At 47.6% G+C, this 14,148-nt stretch overlaps 1 protein-coding gene across 1 annotated transcript in view; it reads left to right on the top strand.

Annotated features, from left to right (window-relative positions):
- Nucleotides 1-14,148, top strand: part of MCTP1 (multiple C2 and transmembrane domain containing 1) — a 1,759,297-nt gene that overhangs the window by 574,953 nt on the left and 1,170,196 nt on the right. The gene's annotated exons all lie outside the window — the stretch shown is intronic.

The raw sequence follows: 14,148 nt of genomic DNA, 5'->3' as shown, positions 1-14,148 counted from the left end.
CCACTCTAAGTCAGGTCAAGAGAGTTACACGCCAAGATAACCCCTGCTCACCCCCTGGGTAACGTGACATGAGCAGTAAGGCTAAACTTGGAGGCTATGTAAGTTAAGCGTTTGCGCGCGCACCCAGCCACAACACTCAAGGCCCACCACAAAGGAAACTCCACACAAGGTTATATATAAAAATAGCTTTTGTATTATACCCACCACATTAGATAAAACACACACTTTACAATGTGCCAAGAGGCACGGGCAGAATTTACAGGGGATATGTACAAGACAGGTTCACCTGGACCACTGTCAGGAATATGCACTTTTAGAACTAGTACTTGGTAGAATTAGCACTTGTTACATAGAATAATAATCACTTTAGCACAAAATAGAGCATAAAGCACACAACCAGTAATCACTGGTAAGAGGTAAGTACCACCTACGCAACCCTAACCACCATAGGAAAATGCCACGCAGGGAACCAGGACCTCACTAGCAACACCTGTACTAGGCAAAAACAACCACCTAAGTATCACTATACATTTAGGTGTATAAGCAGAGGAACATTACACATGATGCATCACAACATTCAGAGCTGTAGGGAAAAACACATGATGCATAAACATACATTCAGCGGTGTAGGAGAAAGAGCACATGACGCATTAAAACACATTCAGAGGTGCAGGGAAGAACAATTGTGCAGAAATCACATTAGGCCACAACCAGTGACTGTCCCAAATGTCAGCTGCCTGAACGGAGCAGCTGCCCACTAAGTGCTGGGCAGCTGCGGAGACAATGGGGCCAACGCTGGAGCCTCGTGGCCCTAAACAATTACAATGTCCCCCTGAGCATCTCTGGGCTCAAGCAAATGTGGTACCCCAGAGCCTCTCGGGGCTCGTAACACAAACAATGCGGGCGGGGAGCCTCGGGGCTCTGAAGAGGAATGCCCGGTGTGGGGGGGGTGGCCCGCTGTCTGCCGGGCCGCTCTACCACCCCACAATGCCCAAGAGCCTTGTGGGCTCTAAAACAAAATGCCCCTCCGATGCTGGAGTCCCTCGCTGGGGACTCGAAAGCCCAAAATGCCCCCTGGAGCCTCGGGGCTCTAAAACAAAGCAATGCCCCTTTCGGTGGAGTCCTGCTCGGGGGACTCAGTACAATTGTGCCACAGAGCCTCTCAGGGCTCTCTACAATAGGGCCTCGCTGGGGGAGCGGCCCGCTGCCTGCCGGGGCCACTCTACCCTCCCAGCGCACTACACGCAAGTCTGCAGCAATGGAGGGTGGCGGACACCGGCAATGTGTCCCCTGACGGCCCCCCTCTCTTTCTCTCTACCCCCCCGCGCATTCACCGGGACGGCGGCTGGGGCCGGAGAGCTTCCAGGGGGTCTTCCTCCAGTCGGCCGCAGTCCGGGGCTCTCTGTGACACCGGAGCCCTGCCTGCTCCTTCAGGCGGCAGCTCCTCTCCTAGGGCTCGGGCTTACCGGCGCCACTCCTCCTGGGCGCCGGGGCGCAGGGTGGGGTTCTTTTGCCTCTCCGGTCGGCGGTGGGCGGGGCTCTCTCCCTCGGGAGCACCTCGCTGGGAGGCAGAACGCTTCCTGCTTTGGCCCAGTACTTCCGGGTCTCGCCTCGGGCCGGCAGCCAATCGCAGAGCGGCCCGGGGTACGACGTCACTGGGTGTCCTGGGCTGGCGGCGGTGAAATGGGGCAACACGAGGGGTAGGCTCCCTCTTCAATTTAAATATAAAGCGAGGTGGGCACTCGCTTGGGGCCACAAAACAGCACCAGGTCCCTGGCGGGGTGGGCACCTGCCAGGGTACTTAATAATCGGCAAATAAACGGGGCAAATGCTGGGTGTGCATCGGCTGGGAACCAAAGCGCTCCCAAGCGCTAGGCAGAATAAAGCGCTCTCAAGCGCTAGGCAAAAATCAAGCACTTCCAGGCGCTAGGGTACCAAAAGTCCAGGGACCAGCACAAAGTCCTTCAGGGGGTGGGGGGGGCAAGGCTCGGCCCAGAGCCAGCTCACAGGGTCCTCCTAGGCAGGGAGGCAATCCCAAGTGACGGTCCTCCTGGTGCCCAGCACCAGCAGCCCCCCTCAGCAACAGGATCCAAGAAGAGAACGTTTTGTAAGGGGACACAGCCCCTTCTTATACTAGAAAATCCTTTGTCTCAGGGTGCATGGTGGGGGAAAAACCAGTCGCAGCTGGTTTTGGAGCACTCTTGATGTTCTCAGCCCCTCTCACTGTTCACTGGCCAGGCTAGGGACATCAGTCCCACCATAGGGGCGGAGCCAGCATTGTGTGGGGAAAGCCCAGCCCTATTCAGGTCCCAGGTACACCCCTCCCTCACATCAGCATGCTAATCTCTCCACTCACCACCGGGGCAGACCCATCCAGACTCCTGGAGCCAGGCTCACCAGCCAGCTCCAGCCAATCACACGCCAGCACCCTTAATGCACAAGCACACCAATGTCTAGAATTGGCACTTCCACACTAGACACAATCACGCCGCATACATCATTGCGCAGCATTTAATCACACGAGTCCGCACATACCAAACTCGCACCTGCACACCTTACGCATCAGGAACTACCAGGGACACAGACATTCCCTATGCATTCCTATGGGAGGGCAGGCCAATGTCACCACACGCACTCAGAGTGCACACGCACTTTCCACTGGGACACAGTGAAAGCGCGCTGAAGCCAAAAATCACTATCACCAGGTCACATACCAAAAGCAAAAAGTTCAGGGGTGAAACTGCCAGAAGGGCCAAGTCCAACACAACCCCCTTCCAGCCAAAACGCAGGGTAGACCAATCACCACTGTGATGGACTTCCCTGCTTGGGGTGATAGAACACGGACGCAGGCCCGCAACTGCAGGGACACCCTCCTGTTCTACGCCGCTGTGAACCCATGGGATTCCTTTTAGAAACACTATCTGGAACAACTGGGCTACCCCACTGGTACTCCCAAGCTGTCCGCAGCCAGGACCAGGCCCTAGGCCACCCAGGTGCCACTGGTCCCTGCCTATTCACAGAGTGGGGGGTAGTAACCCCTGGTACATAGTAGCCATGCTCCACTCTTCCTGTCTGTAAGACAGGCTAGACTGCCACTGGTTCTCCAGCCTAGGGTCTACACCCTCAGGCGGACTCAAACGCAAATCCTTATCCCACCCCTGCCACTAATGTTAGAAATGTGATCCCCGGCTGGCCAAGGCTCGCACCAAAGTCAGTCAGAGACCACCACTCTAAGTCAGGGCAAGGGAGTTACACGCCAAGATAACCCCTGCTCACCCCCTTGGTAACGTGACACGATCAGTAAGGCTAACTCGGAGGCTATGTAAGTTAAGCGTTTGCGCGTGCACCCAGCCACAACACCCAAGGCCCACCACAAAGGAAACTCCACACAAGGTTATATCTAAAAATCGCCTTTGTATTATACCCAACACATTAGATCAAACATTATCATGGAGCCGACCTAACTACCATAAAAAACTCCAGGTTGTGCAGAACGCTGCTTCCCGTCTGCTCTGCAACGTCCCTAGGAGAACATCTGCTTCTACAGCACTCCGCAACCTTCATTGGCTTAAAATCCACAACAGGATTAAATTCAAAACCCTGTGTCACGTTTTTAAAATCAAACACGGCTCAGCCCCAAAATAACTTCAGGACCTTATCCATGCTTACAAACCCAGTCGAACTCTAAGATCATCACTACATGGTGACTTTTCTGTTCCCAGATTTAGGCTGGCAAAAATGGGAGGCCGTTCTTTTGCTCATCTAGGTCCCACATTCTGGAATACTCTTCCTGTGATCCTAAAGACAGAAACCAAACTTCTTCGTTTCCGCAAGGGACTTAAAACGTGGCTCTTCCGTCAGTAATTTGTAGCCCTGTAAAATCAGCTTGCCAGTCTTCTTCTTCAGTCTGTCCCTTAGCGCCGGGAAACCTACTGCGGGTAGCTGTGCGCTTTAGAAGTGTAAATAAATAAATAAATAAATAAACACACACTTTACAATGTGCCAACAGGCACGGGCAGAATTTACAGGGGATATGTACTAGACAGGGCCACCTGGACCACTGTCTTGAATATGCACTTTTAGAAGTAGTACTTGGTAGAATTAGCACTTGTTACATTGAATAATAATCACTTTAGCACAAAATAGAACATAAAGCACACAACCAGTAATCACCGGTTAGAGGTAAGTACCACCTACACAACCCTAACCACCATAGGAAAAGGCCATGCAGGGAACCAGGACCTCACTAGCAACACCTGTACTAGGCGAACACAACCACCTAAGTATCACTATACATTTAGGTGTATAAGCATAGGAACATTACACATGATGCATCACAACATTCAGAGGTGTAGGGAAAAACACATGATGCATAAACATACATTCAGCGGTGTAGGAGAAAGAGCACATGACGCATTAAAACACATTTAGAGGTGCAGGGAAGAACAATTGTGCAGAAATCCCATTAGGCCACAACCAGTGACTGTCCCAAATGTCAGGGGCCTAAACGGAGCAGCTGCCCACTAAGTGCTGGGCAGCTGTGGAGACAATGGGGCCAACGCTGGAGCCTCGTGGCCCTAAACAATTACAATGTCCCTCTGAGCCTCTCTGGGCTTGAGCAAATATGGCACCCCACAGCCTTTCGGGGCTCGTAACACAAACAATGCGGGCGGGGAGCCTTGGGGCTCTGAAGAGGAATGCCCGCTGTGGGGGGGTGGGGGCGGCCCGCTGTCTGCCGGGGGCGCTCTACCACCCCACAATGCCCAAGAGCCTCGCGGGCTCTAAAACGAAATGCCCCTCTGATGCTGGAGTCCCTCGCTGTGGACTCGAAAGGCCAAAATGCCCATAGAGCTTCGGGGCTCTAAAACAAAGCAATGCCCCTTTTGGTGGAGTCACGCTCGGTGGACTCGGTACAATTGTGTCACGGAGCCTCTCAGGGCTCTCTACAATAGGGCCTCGCTGGGGGAGCGGCCCGCTGCCTGCCGGGGCCGCTCTACTCTCCCAGCGCACTACACACAAGTCTGCAGCAATGGAGGGGGGGGCCGGCACCGGCAATGTGCCCCGACGGCCCCCTCTCTTTCTCTCTACCCCACCGCGCACTCACCGGGACGTCGGATGGGGCCGGAGAGCTTCCCGGGTGTCTTCCTCCAGTCGGCCGCAGTCCGGGGCTCTCTGTGACACCGGAGCCCCGCCTGCTCCTTCAGGCGGCGGCTCCTCTCCTGGGGCTCGGGCTTACCGGCGACACTCCTCCTGGGCGCCGGGGTGTGGGGTGGGCTCCCGTTGCTTCTCCGGTCGGCGGTGGGCGGGGCTCTCTCCCTCAGGAGAGCCTCGCTGGGAGGCAGAACGCTTCCTGCTTTGGCCCTGTACTTCCGGGTCGTGCCTCGGGCCGGCAGCCAATCACAGCGCGTCCTCTAATCAATTGCTCCCCTTTACCAACACTTTTATAAGCAGATGATACAGTTTGAATGGCCCACACACCGAATGCTCTACGACGCCTGGTACAGGGCTTTGTTTATTTTTTGGGCCACCTCAGATTTACAACCAAATCTTAGCAAATCTTTTATTATGGCCTGTGGTCCAAAGAAACATCACCTATCCTCTATTTCTGCAGGCAACAAAAACAAGCTATTAGAAGTTAGTACTTTTTCTAATTTGGGAATATTATTTTCAGCCACAGGCTCAAGGGGCCCACAGCTTGCGAAAAGCAGGCTAAAACTAACAAAATCAATTTGCGCACTATTTTCCTTACCGCAACCGAAGGGTGGGGGTGCTGTCCCCCCTTTATCACAAATATATAAAACAAACTGTTTGCCTGCAGCCACGTATGGATCTGACGCCTGGGGATTTCAGAATTGCAATCCAGTTCAATTGGAAGAGAATGGATTTTGTAGAAAGGCCCTTATGGCTCCTATTTCGTCTGCTACTTACATTTGCAATATAGAAATAGATATCTCATACATCGAGGATTACATAAAGCCCCAACCACCGTTATATGGCTTGCCATCTGGAAAAATGAAAAAGCTTGTTTAACCAGGAACATCATTAAGGATTGCCACACTTGTGAGAAGGGGATTAAAATTCCATAGCTAGCTAGTGTAAGATCCATATTGTGCTCCATCAATCTTGAATGGATTTTTGATGATCAAATATTAATAAAAGGTTATGGCAGGCACTATACAACCAGGCAATTTCCAACAGACTGCGTAATGAAATTGTGAAAGAGAGCTTGTCAAATTAAATGTTACTCGCCCCCTCAGATAACATGGCAATGTGCTTAATTAGTGTGAGAGGCCAGTGGGAACGAAGCCTTCTATTTCGGTAAAGGGCTGGGACAGCAAAATATCTGTTATGTTTCCTGCTGTGTTTTAACATTAATTTGGGTTTTACACCATGTCCCTGTGATGGCTACTCAAGACAGTCAATATCACATTTTATGTTTTTTGTGGGTTTTATCTTATATATTCCAAATAATTTCTGGTCCCCTTTTTAAAAAAACGAGGAATTAGGCATTTAATAGAGGCAAGTGATGTGTTCCTTCACCTGAATGTTGAAGCTAAGACAATTTGTGTGGGTGCCTTTTTGAAAACTGCCGTAAGAGCATGTTTCTCCATGAATACTATATAGCTCTGATGCACAATTTTGCACTTAATGTACTTTTGAGGGCCCTGGATGTCTACATTTTTTATTCATTATCGGTCATATTTATGTATGTTGTGGTTTTTAATGTAATGATTTGTTTTTTATTTAACAACAACATGGATTCGCAAAAGGTATATTGATTTGAATTGATACTTTGAATGATATTACTAGCTAGTTCCCATCAACAGTTAGACTTTATTAAGGTTAATAATGCCTTCCCATATAAGTCTGTGAGGCAAGCAGCACTACAATGGGGAAAAATGACTGTGGCTGTTTTCCCCCAGTAGGGCATATAAAACATATTTTTTAATGTCCCTGCTTTTCTTAACAAGGAACCCTACCATTGGGGCACTTAGGGCAGACCTTAAGGGTGACATACATGTTATAAAAGGGTAGTTTTATACTTTGAAAGTACTTTTAGTTCCAAAGTCGAATTTGAACACATTTGTATTTAAAAACCAGCCCCGAAAGCAGGGCTGACTTTAAAATGACAGCAGACACCACCGCAGTGCACACTTGAATGCACAATTAAATGGGGTCTCTAAACCTACATGCCCTACCATATACTAGGGATGCACAGGTAGGCTGTTAAGCCAATTAGTATTATACAAATTACCATATACCTTTTACAGATGGAGCACTTGCCCTCGGCCTGGCTGGCAGAACACAGGGCACTTTCATGGTCAGTTACCACCAGCATCAATCAAAAATGTGGGTGATCAGGGCAAGAAGGATGACTGTCCTACAGGGCCCCAGAAAATAGACACCATGTGCTGTAAAATGAATGTGTCTTGTGGTCACCATGACTCTTCTACATTCACCTTGGCTTGTAATGATGCTTGCAGCATTAATGTGGCAAAAGTTACAATTTTCAACTGGATGTGTTGCAATGAAAAGCTTTCTAAATATACAAACTGGAAAACATTCCACATGCCTTCACAAAGTTTGAGAAAAAAATCTTTGCAATTTCACAGACCTCTAATATTTATACAGCTGAATCCCAGCTTTATAGCAAAGAAGCACTGTATATACTAGCTGGGTGAACATAGAAACTACACGGAGTACAGTTTTGAAAACAATTCATGACTAGGTAAAGCATCATGACTTATGTAACAAATACCCAAATACCAATATGCAAGAATATAAAAAAACAATAACTGGGGTTTTGTGAGAGCACGCTTGCATTAAGGTTTGCGAGAAAAATGGTCCGCAAAATATTTGATTCCAGTGTCTTAATAAACCTGTGCCCGTAGTTTTTCTGCAAAAAAATTGTCTTTGCTTGAAAATTCTCACACACAAGGGTTTGGGATGAAAAAGGTATCACCAAAATAGCGTTTTGGTGTATAAAAAGTGTAAGGAGAAAGAAAATGCTCACCAAGTGTTGAAGAAGCTTTTAGTTAATTTTGCTAAACAAAACCGATACCTGTAGATTATTTATCTAAATATGTAACTTGTGTATAGATTATTAAATACATTTAGGAAGCTTCAAAATGAAAATAAATTCAATCATGCTCAGGGGGACTCCTAAACATAGTGCAAACGTCTAAATCAAACTCTTTGTGTGTAAGAATGGTAGCCAATATCAAGATATATATATCCTTCTGATGCCCCATCTCTAATCGGAATAAATAGCGGAAAACTAATTATGCCATTGAGTGGAAATGGGTAAAAAGCCAGACCGCAGCACTCCAGTTTGAGCCTAAGGAGAACATAAACAGCTAAGACCAAAGAGAGACAGAGGCTTGCAAAGCTAGATAGGCTTGCATAGACAGACAGGCTTGCACAGGCAGGCAGCCAGACAGAAAGGCGTGCACAGACAGGCAGACAATCTTGCACCGACAGACAATCTAGCACATACATACAGACATAGGACTGCACAGACAGGCAGAGGCTTCTACAGACAGAGAGGCTTGCACAGATAAACAAGGTTTCTCAGATAGGTATACAGTTAGGGTTGCAAAGAAAAACAGGCAGACAGATAGGACAAGAAGCTGAAATAAGTGGCAGAGTTAAAATTAGCAATATAATAGTCTATATAAGCAGGATAAACAAGAGCAATGAATGCAAACTAGAAAGCCTTACAAACAGGATATATGGACTAAATTGACTTACAAGTGTAACTGTAGCCCTCAATTAAAATACATACCGGAATAACCTACTGGACTGCGGCTAGAAATGCACTTTATTGCTGGTATACTAAAAAAATTACAACTTTGTGAAAACAGTTTCAAATGGATTTTGGGAGTTACTTTGGAACTGATGAAGCTGGAATGTGCCCTGGGCTCCTCATGGAAGAGCTGGTAGGTCTTGCTATCAAACTTTAGAAAACAAGGGCAACAACAGAGAAGGGTATGTGACAACGTTTTGAAGGTAAACAACAGCGAGAAGGGCAGAGTTAAAAATGGCTGCATGGTTATGGACATGAAGAAGCAGTGGGAGGGTAAGAGCCAGGGCTTACTTGAGAGGAGAGGTGGCATGAAGCATTTAGGCAGGTGGACAGAGGGGTACCCAGAAGGAAGTGAAGAAAAGAAGCTGTTAGGCATCAGAGTGCACACCAGGGGAACTAGACAAGTAGATGAATAGTAGAAAATGTGGTGCTGCCAAGGTGCAGGCGAGAGTAGACTCTGGTGAGGCTGAGAGTGATAGGGGCTCCAGCTGCTAAGAGCAGTGGGGGCTGCAGAGGGAAGAGGACAATAGGAATTTAGAAGAGGAAGAGACTAGCCCTAGAGAGGAAATGGATCAGCAGCAGTGAAGCGGGAGAGGCGCAGAAGTTTGGAAGGAGACAATGGACAAGAAGTAATGAGAGGAGAGCTGTGGTGGATGGAGAGGAAATGGGACACAAATCAGATATATGGATAAAGGCAAACAGGTGAGATTGAGTGTAAGCAGAAGGAAGGAGTGGGTGGGAAAGTGGTAGGCAAATCTATTCAGCAGCAGCGGCTCCTCTGCTATGGTGGAGGACCATCGCCCCCCCACCCCACCCCGCCAGTTACCTCAAAACAAAAGGAAAGGAAAAATAAAATGATAATGAACACCTTTTTATTTTATTTCCTTTCCTACTGGGTCTTTGAGGGCCGGGCCGTTGGGGGTGATAGGCTGCAGGAGGAGTGGTGGGCACTGTTGTCAGTGCACATGACAGTTTGGCCAGCCGTCTCAGGCCGGCTAAAACCATCATGGGCAACGAAGCTGTTTCCAACCTGAGCTGCGTTGCTGGGTTGGAGACAGCAGGCACAGCATTCCAGTCTCATTGGGAGCGCTATTACAGAGCGCCCAGGCCAATTCTGACACTGCTTTCATAACATGAGAGCAGCGTCAGGATTGGCCTCCGTGGAGTCTGAGAGCCTCTGCCTGCGAGGAGAGGAGCAGAAGAGCACAACGCGGCCAGCTGTGGGTATGTTTTTTAATTTTTATTTTGTTGCCCCTCCACCCCTTCCCCCCCACCCTCTACTCTTCTACAACACTGGCCGCTACTGCTGTTCAGTCGATGAGAATCAGAGGGAGTGTGTGTAAGACACATAAAATGATTGGTGTGGACAGGAAGGGTGAAGAATAGACAACAGTTAGAGGGAAAGAGAGAGACTGGGAGGGCTGACGTGGACAGAAATGAATTAGTGAGAAAGGGAACTCTTAAGAACCGAGGCCGGAGTGGACAAGTAGCAACAAGAGAAAGGAGAGTTAGGGGAAACCCAAACTTGCTCATGGAAGATAGACACCCTATTAAAATTCATGAAGGTCTTCCCTATTAGTTTTGATTTTCAATAAAAAATGTAACATGCTGCATTTTGTTTCTAGCGAGTAGCTATTTTTCCGTTCTAACTTTCTATTGTAAATATTCCTGCTGAATGTTAATTTGCTTGCAGCTTTATAGCCAGCTTGTACGTGTCCAACCTCTGTTTTCAGTTCTGTTTATATATTTATTTTCTCCTGCCCTTTGCCTGGTGCAGTTACTAAGTATTCTAATTACTGATTTTATTCCTCTGCCCTTTTCCATTATTTAAACTTTAAAAAAGCAAATCAAATGCCAGGAATGAATTAATTTCCTCCATTTCTCAGATGCAAAGGTTTTCATAATTTATTAATACATATTCGGTGTCTTAGAGTCGATACATCCTTGCAACTAAGGGACATATTTCTTTTCCTTCCATAACATGACCTAGCTGACAAATGGGAAGCTGTTTTGATTGCAGCTGCACTGTAAGATGTGAGTGCCACAGTGAATGAACGCACACAGAGCCATGCTTTCTGCAAAATTCAAACCTAATTGTTACAGATCCACCATTCCGACAGACATACCTGACGTTAGACCTCTAATTACAGTCTCTGCGCACATTATTACACACACAACCAAAAGGAGGCAAACCTGCAAATGCTTAACAAGTGAACGCGCAACATAGCAAAGAAGAGCAAACATGAAAGACAATCATTCCTAATGCATGGGTACCTGAAACACAATTCACACCAGTAATTTACAAATGGATATATCAGTCTTCTTGTTGGGTTTTATTTGCAATGTGTGTGTGTCTCAATTTTCACCAAGCTATGAGAACCTAGGTGACGACGAATGAGAAAGCTGCTCTTAGTTTTAACAAAATTATTTCAGATTTGGGCAAATGTTGTTAGACATTTTACAGAGGGTTGCTGTGGAGAAGTGCTTAATTTCCGAAAGACCAAGGGGCTCATTATGATGGCGGGCAGACATCAGTCCGCCCGCCATCATAGTGGTGCTGGGACCGCCGGCCAGATGTGCGGCGGTCCCACCAGCCCAATTAGGATGCGCCCACCAATATGGCAGGCGCATCCTGGATCCTGGCTGGCGCATCCTGGCATATTAACATTGCGGACGCTGCTGCTGTCCGCAGCACCGTTCGCAATGTTAAAATGCCACGATGTGCATTTCCATGAACAAGGTGGCAGACACCACGGGGTGCCTGCCACCTTGTGCATGGAAATGTAGGGGGAGTACCATAGGTAACCCCCAGTGCACCTACACCCTCCCCCTCGCAACGGGCCCCCAAACCCAATCCCCACCAGCCTTTCCATGGCGGCCTCGCCGCCATGGGAAGGCCTCTACCAAGGCACATCCTAATATAGCGGACGGTGCCTGCTAGGCACCCTCACCATATTAGTGGCCCTTTTCCACCCGCCAGGCAATCGGTGCAATTGCCACCGGCAGAAAAGCACGGTCAGCATTTGCGTCTGCCGCGTTACCCACCGCCATCCTGATCCGGCAGTGGCAGTCCTCCCGCCATCATAATGAGCCCCTAAGTGCCTGCCCTATGTTTTGCTCAGAAGCATGCAGCCGGCACTATCGAAGGTTGGGGTGCCGAATACCAAGGATGCGTAGTCTTGATCTCATGCCTCTTTAATCCACCACCAGAAACTGCCTGTCTTTTATCTCACTCTTGCAGATTCTTTTTTATCCCTGCTTTCTCCCGTCGTCACTTTTTTTCTGTCTTTCTCTTCTTCATTCTTTTCTCTTTTTATGTTTTTCTTGCTCCTGATTTGTCTAAGAAAGTGCAATTATTATTTTTGGCTGGGCAGTCTCCCATTTCAAGAAATAATGGCATTAACCCTAAAGTCACTAAATTAACCTGAACTCAACCCCTTGGTAGCTATGGCACACAGCAGACAGTCAATTAAGGCAATGTGTAAAGTATTTATGCAGTACCAAAGTAGTAATAAGGTTAAGACACCAAAGAGTAAAAATCACAAACTGAATTAGAAAAATAGACTAAAATTAAATAAACAAAATGACCCTAAAATGACAAAAATCCAATAAGGCGAAAAGGAGATGTGATTTTTTTACGTTTTGAGTAAAAATAGCACCAAATGGCACTAAGCAACAAATATAGTCTATAGAAATGGTAGATAGGGACTCCGGTGTGAGTTCAGACCAACTGCGATGGAACACGGGTTCGGATGCACCAAGTGGCTTTGGCCCAGGCAAATATTTTATTTTTGGCTTATTCTTTTTTTATTGGTACTTATAATCACCCAGTAAGCCAAACCTGAAGCTGTATCTAAGAAAGATACATTGAAAAAGGACACCTCTACCGTGATGTCCCCATGATCTCTTCGGAGGTTTTGGAAGGCCAAAAATGTTAAGGGTTTCTAGAGCAGCCTCTCAATGGCATAACATAGGCCCTCGCAGCTCCCACTGTGTGGGGGGCCCTGATACCCAGGGGGCCCCCTCAGCATAGTACCCTGGCCTAAGGGCTCCTAATTTAGTCCAGAGGGGGGCCCCTCCTGGTACCTTGCAGGGGTGCCCACTCAAATTTGGTTACATTACTGCAGCTGCTGTGGTGCACGTCAACGGCTATCAGGACTTCTGGGACAACACTTAGGAGCCAGTACTCACTTCAGCAGAGGCTGCCAGCAAGGTTTAGTCCAGGTCCATCCAGTTGGTACTGGTCAATTGGTAACATCAGAAAAAAGGCCTCCTGAAGTTTGCTGTGTCCCTCCAGCCACACAGGAGATCAGCTCCCTGACCCATTAAAGTCCACTTCTTTGTCATGGGTCCAACGGGGAGCAGACAGTAGGTCCAGTCCTCTTCTGATCCTCAGCAGATTCAGAAAGTGTTCTGAAGGGGGTTTCTTTGGTTGCCACTTTTTCTACAGTTCCTGTTTGCTAACCTGCAAACAATCCCACTGTGCCTTTCACTCCTACAATCCAAGAAACCCTTTCTCCATTGTGCAGTTCTGAGGGTAGCTTCCTTCCTACTGGGTGCAGAGGTAGCCTGTCTAGTATGAGGCTTGTGGACAAAGGCTTTCCCTTCTTTAGGTCATTCCTTATACTAAGCAATGAAAGGGCAGGCCTTACCTCTGTTACTTTTAAGTTAATTAAGTTCCCCAGTCCACCCCAGCGATCCTCCCTGGGCTGATCAGGATCAAATGCCCCATACCCAGTCCTTCCTATTTCCAGGTCTAAGCCATTGTTCTACTATGGGAGCAGTGTTTGCACCTCATTAAGGTCAAGCACTTGCTGGGTAGCTGCTAGCAGACTAATGCAAATAAGCCTCAAAGAGCTTTAGGCAGGGAAACGGAAAATTTCTAAAAGTTACTTTCCCTAAATATTTATTAACGATCTAACCTCACCAATGAAATACAATTTTAATAAATATGAAAAATAGTAAGCAAATTACTGTTTTAGATGTTTCCTCTCAAAGGTAACAGATTAACATTTATAATCTGCACTACAGCTACAGTCCTAATATTGAATAGCTTTTGGGGCCTAGTCACTGGGGAGCATGCCAACTTTAATTTTGCAGATGTTCCATATTCAGCTGGACCCTTTACCTTGTGGGTACATATGGGCGACTTATTCATGTTTAATAGCTGACTTTCCCACCTGTCGAAAAGGGTTATTTTGGCAGGTCTGACAGCAGGATTTTAGGATGATGCTGTCAGGATACAAAGGGTAGACAGGAAGCCAAGTTTTACAGGCCCACTCTGTGAATGCCACAATAGTTGCTGCAGTCCACCAGTGGTATTTAACTTCCAGGCCCCGTGT

Source organism: Lissotriton vulgaris, chromosome 3_1 (genome assembly GCF_964263255.1).
Source record: "Lissotriton vulgaris chromosome 3_1, aLisVul1.2, whole genome shotgun sequence".
Lineage (NCBI taxonomy): Eukaryota > Metazoa > Chordata > Amphibia > Caudata > Salamandridae > Lissotriton > Lissotriton vulgaris.
Note: the sequence above shows the minus strand (reverse complement) of the source record. Positions and strands in the feature narration are given on the sequence as shown.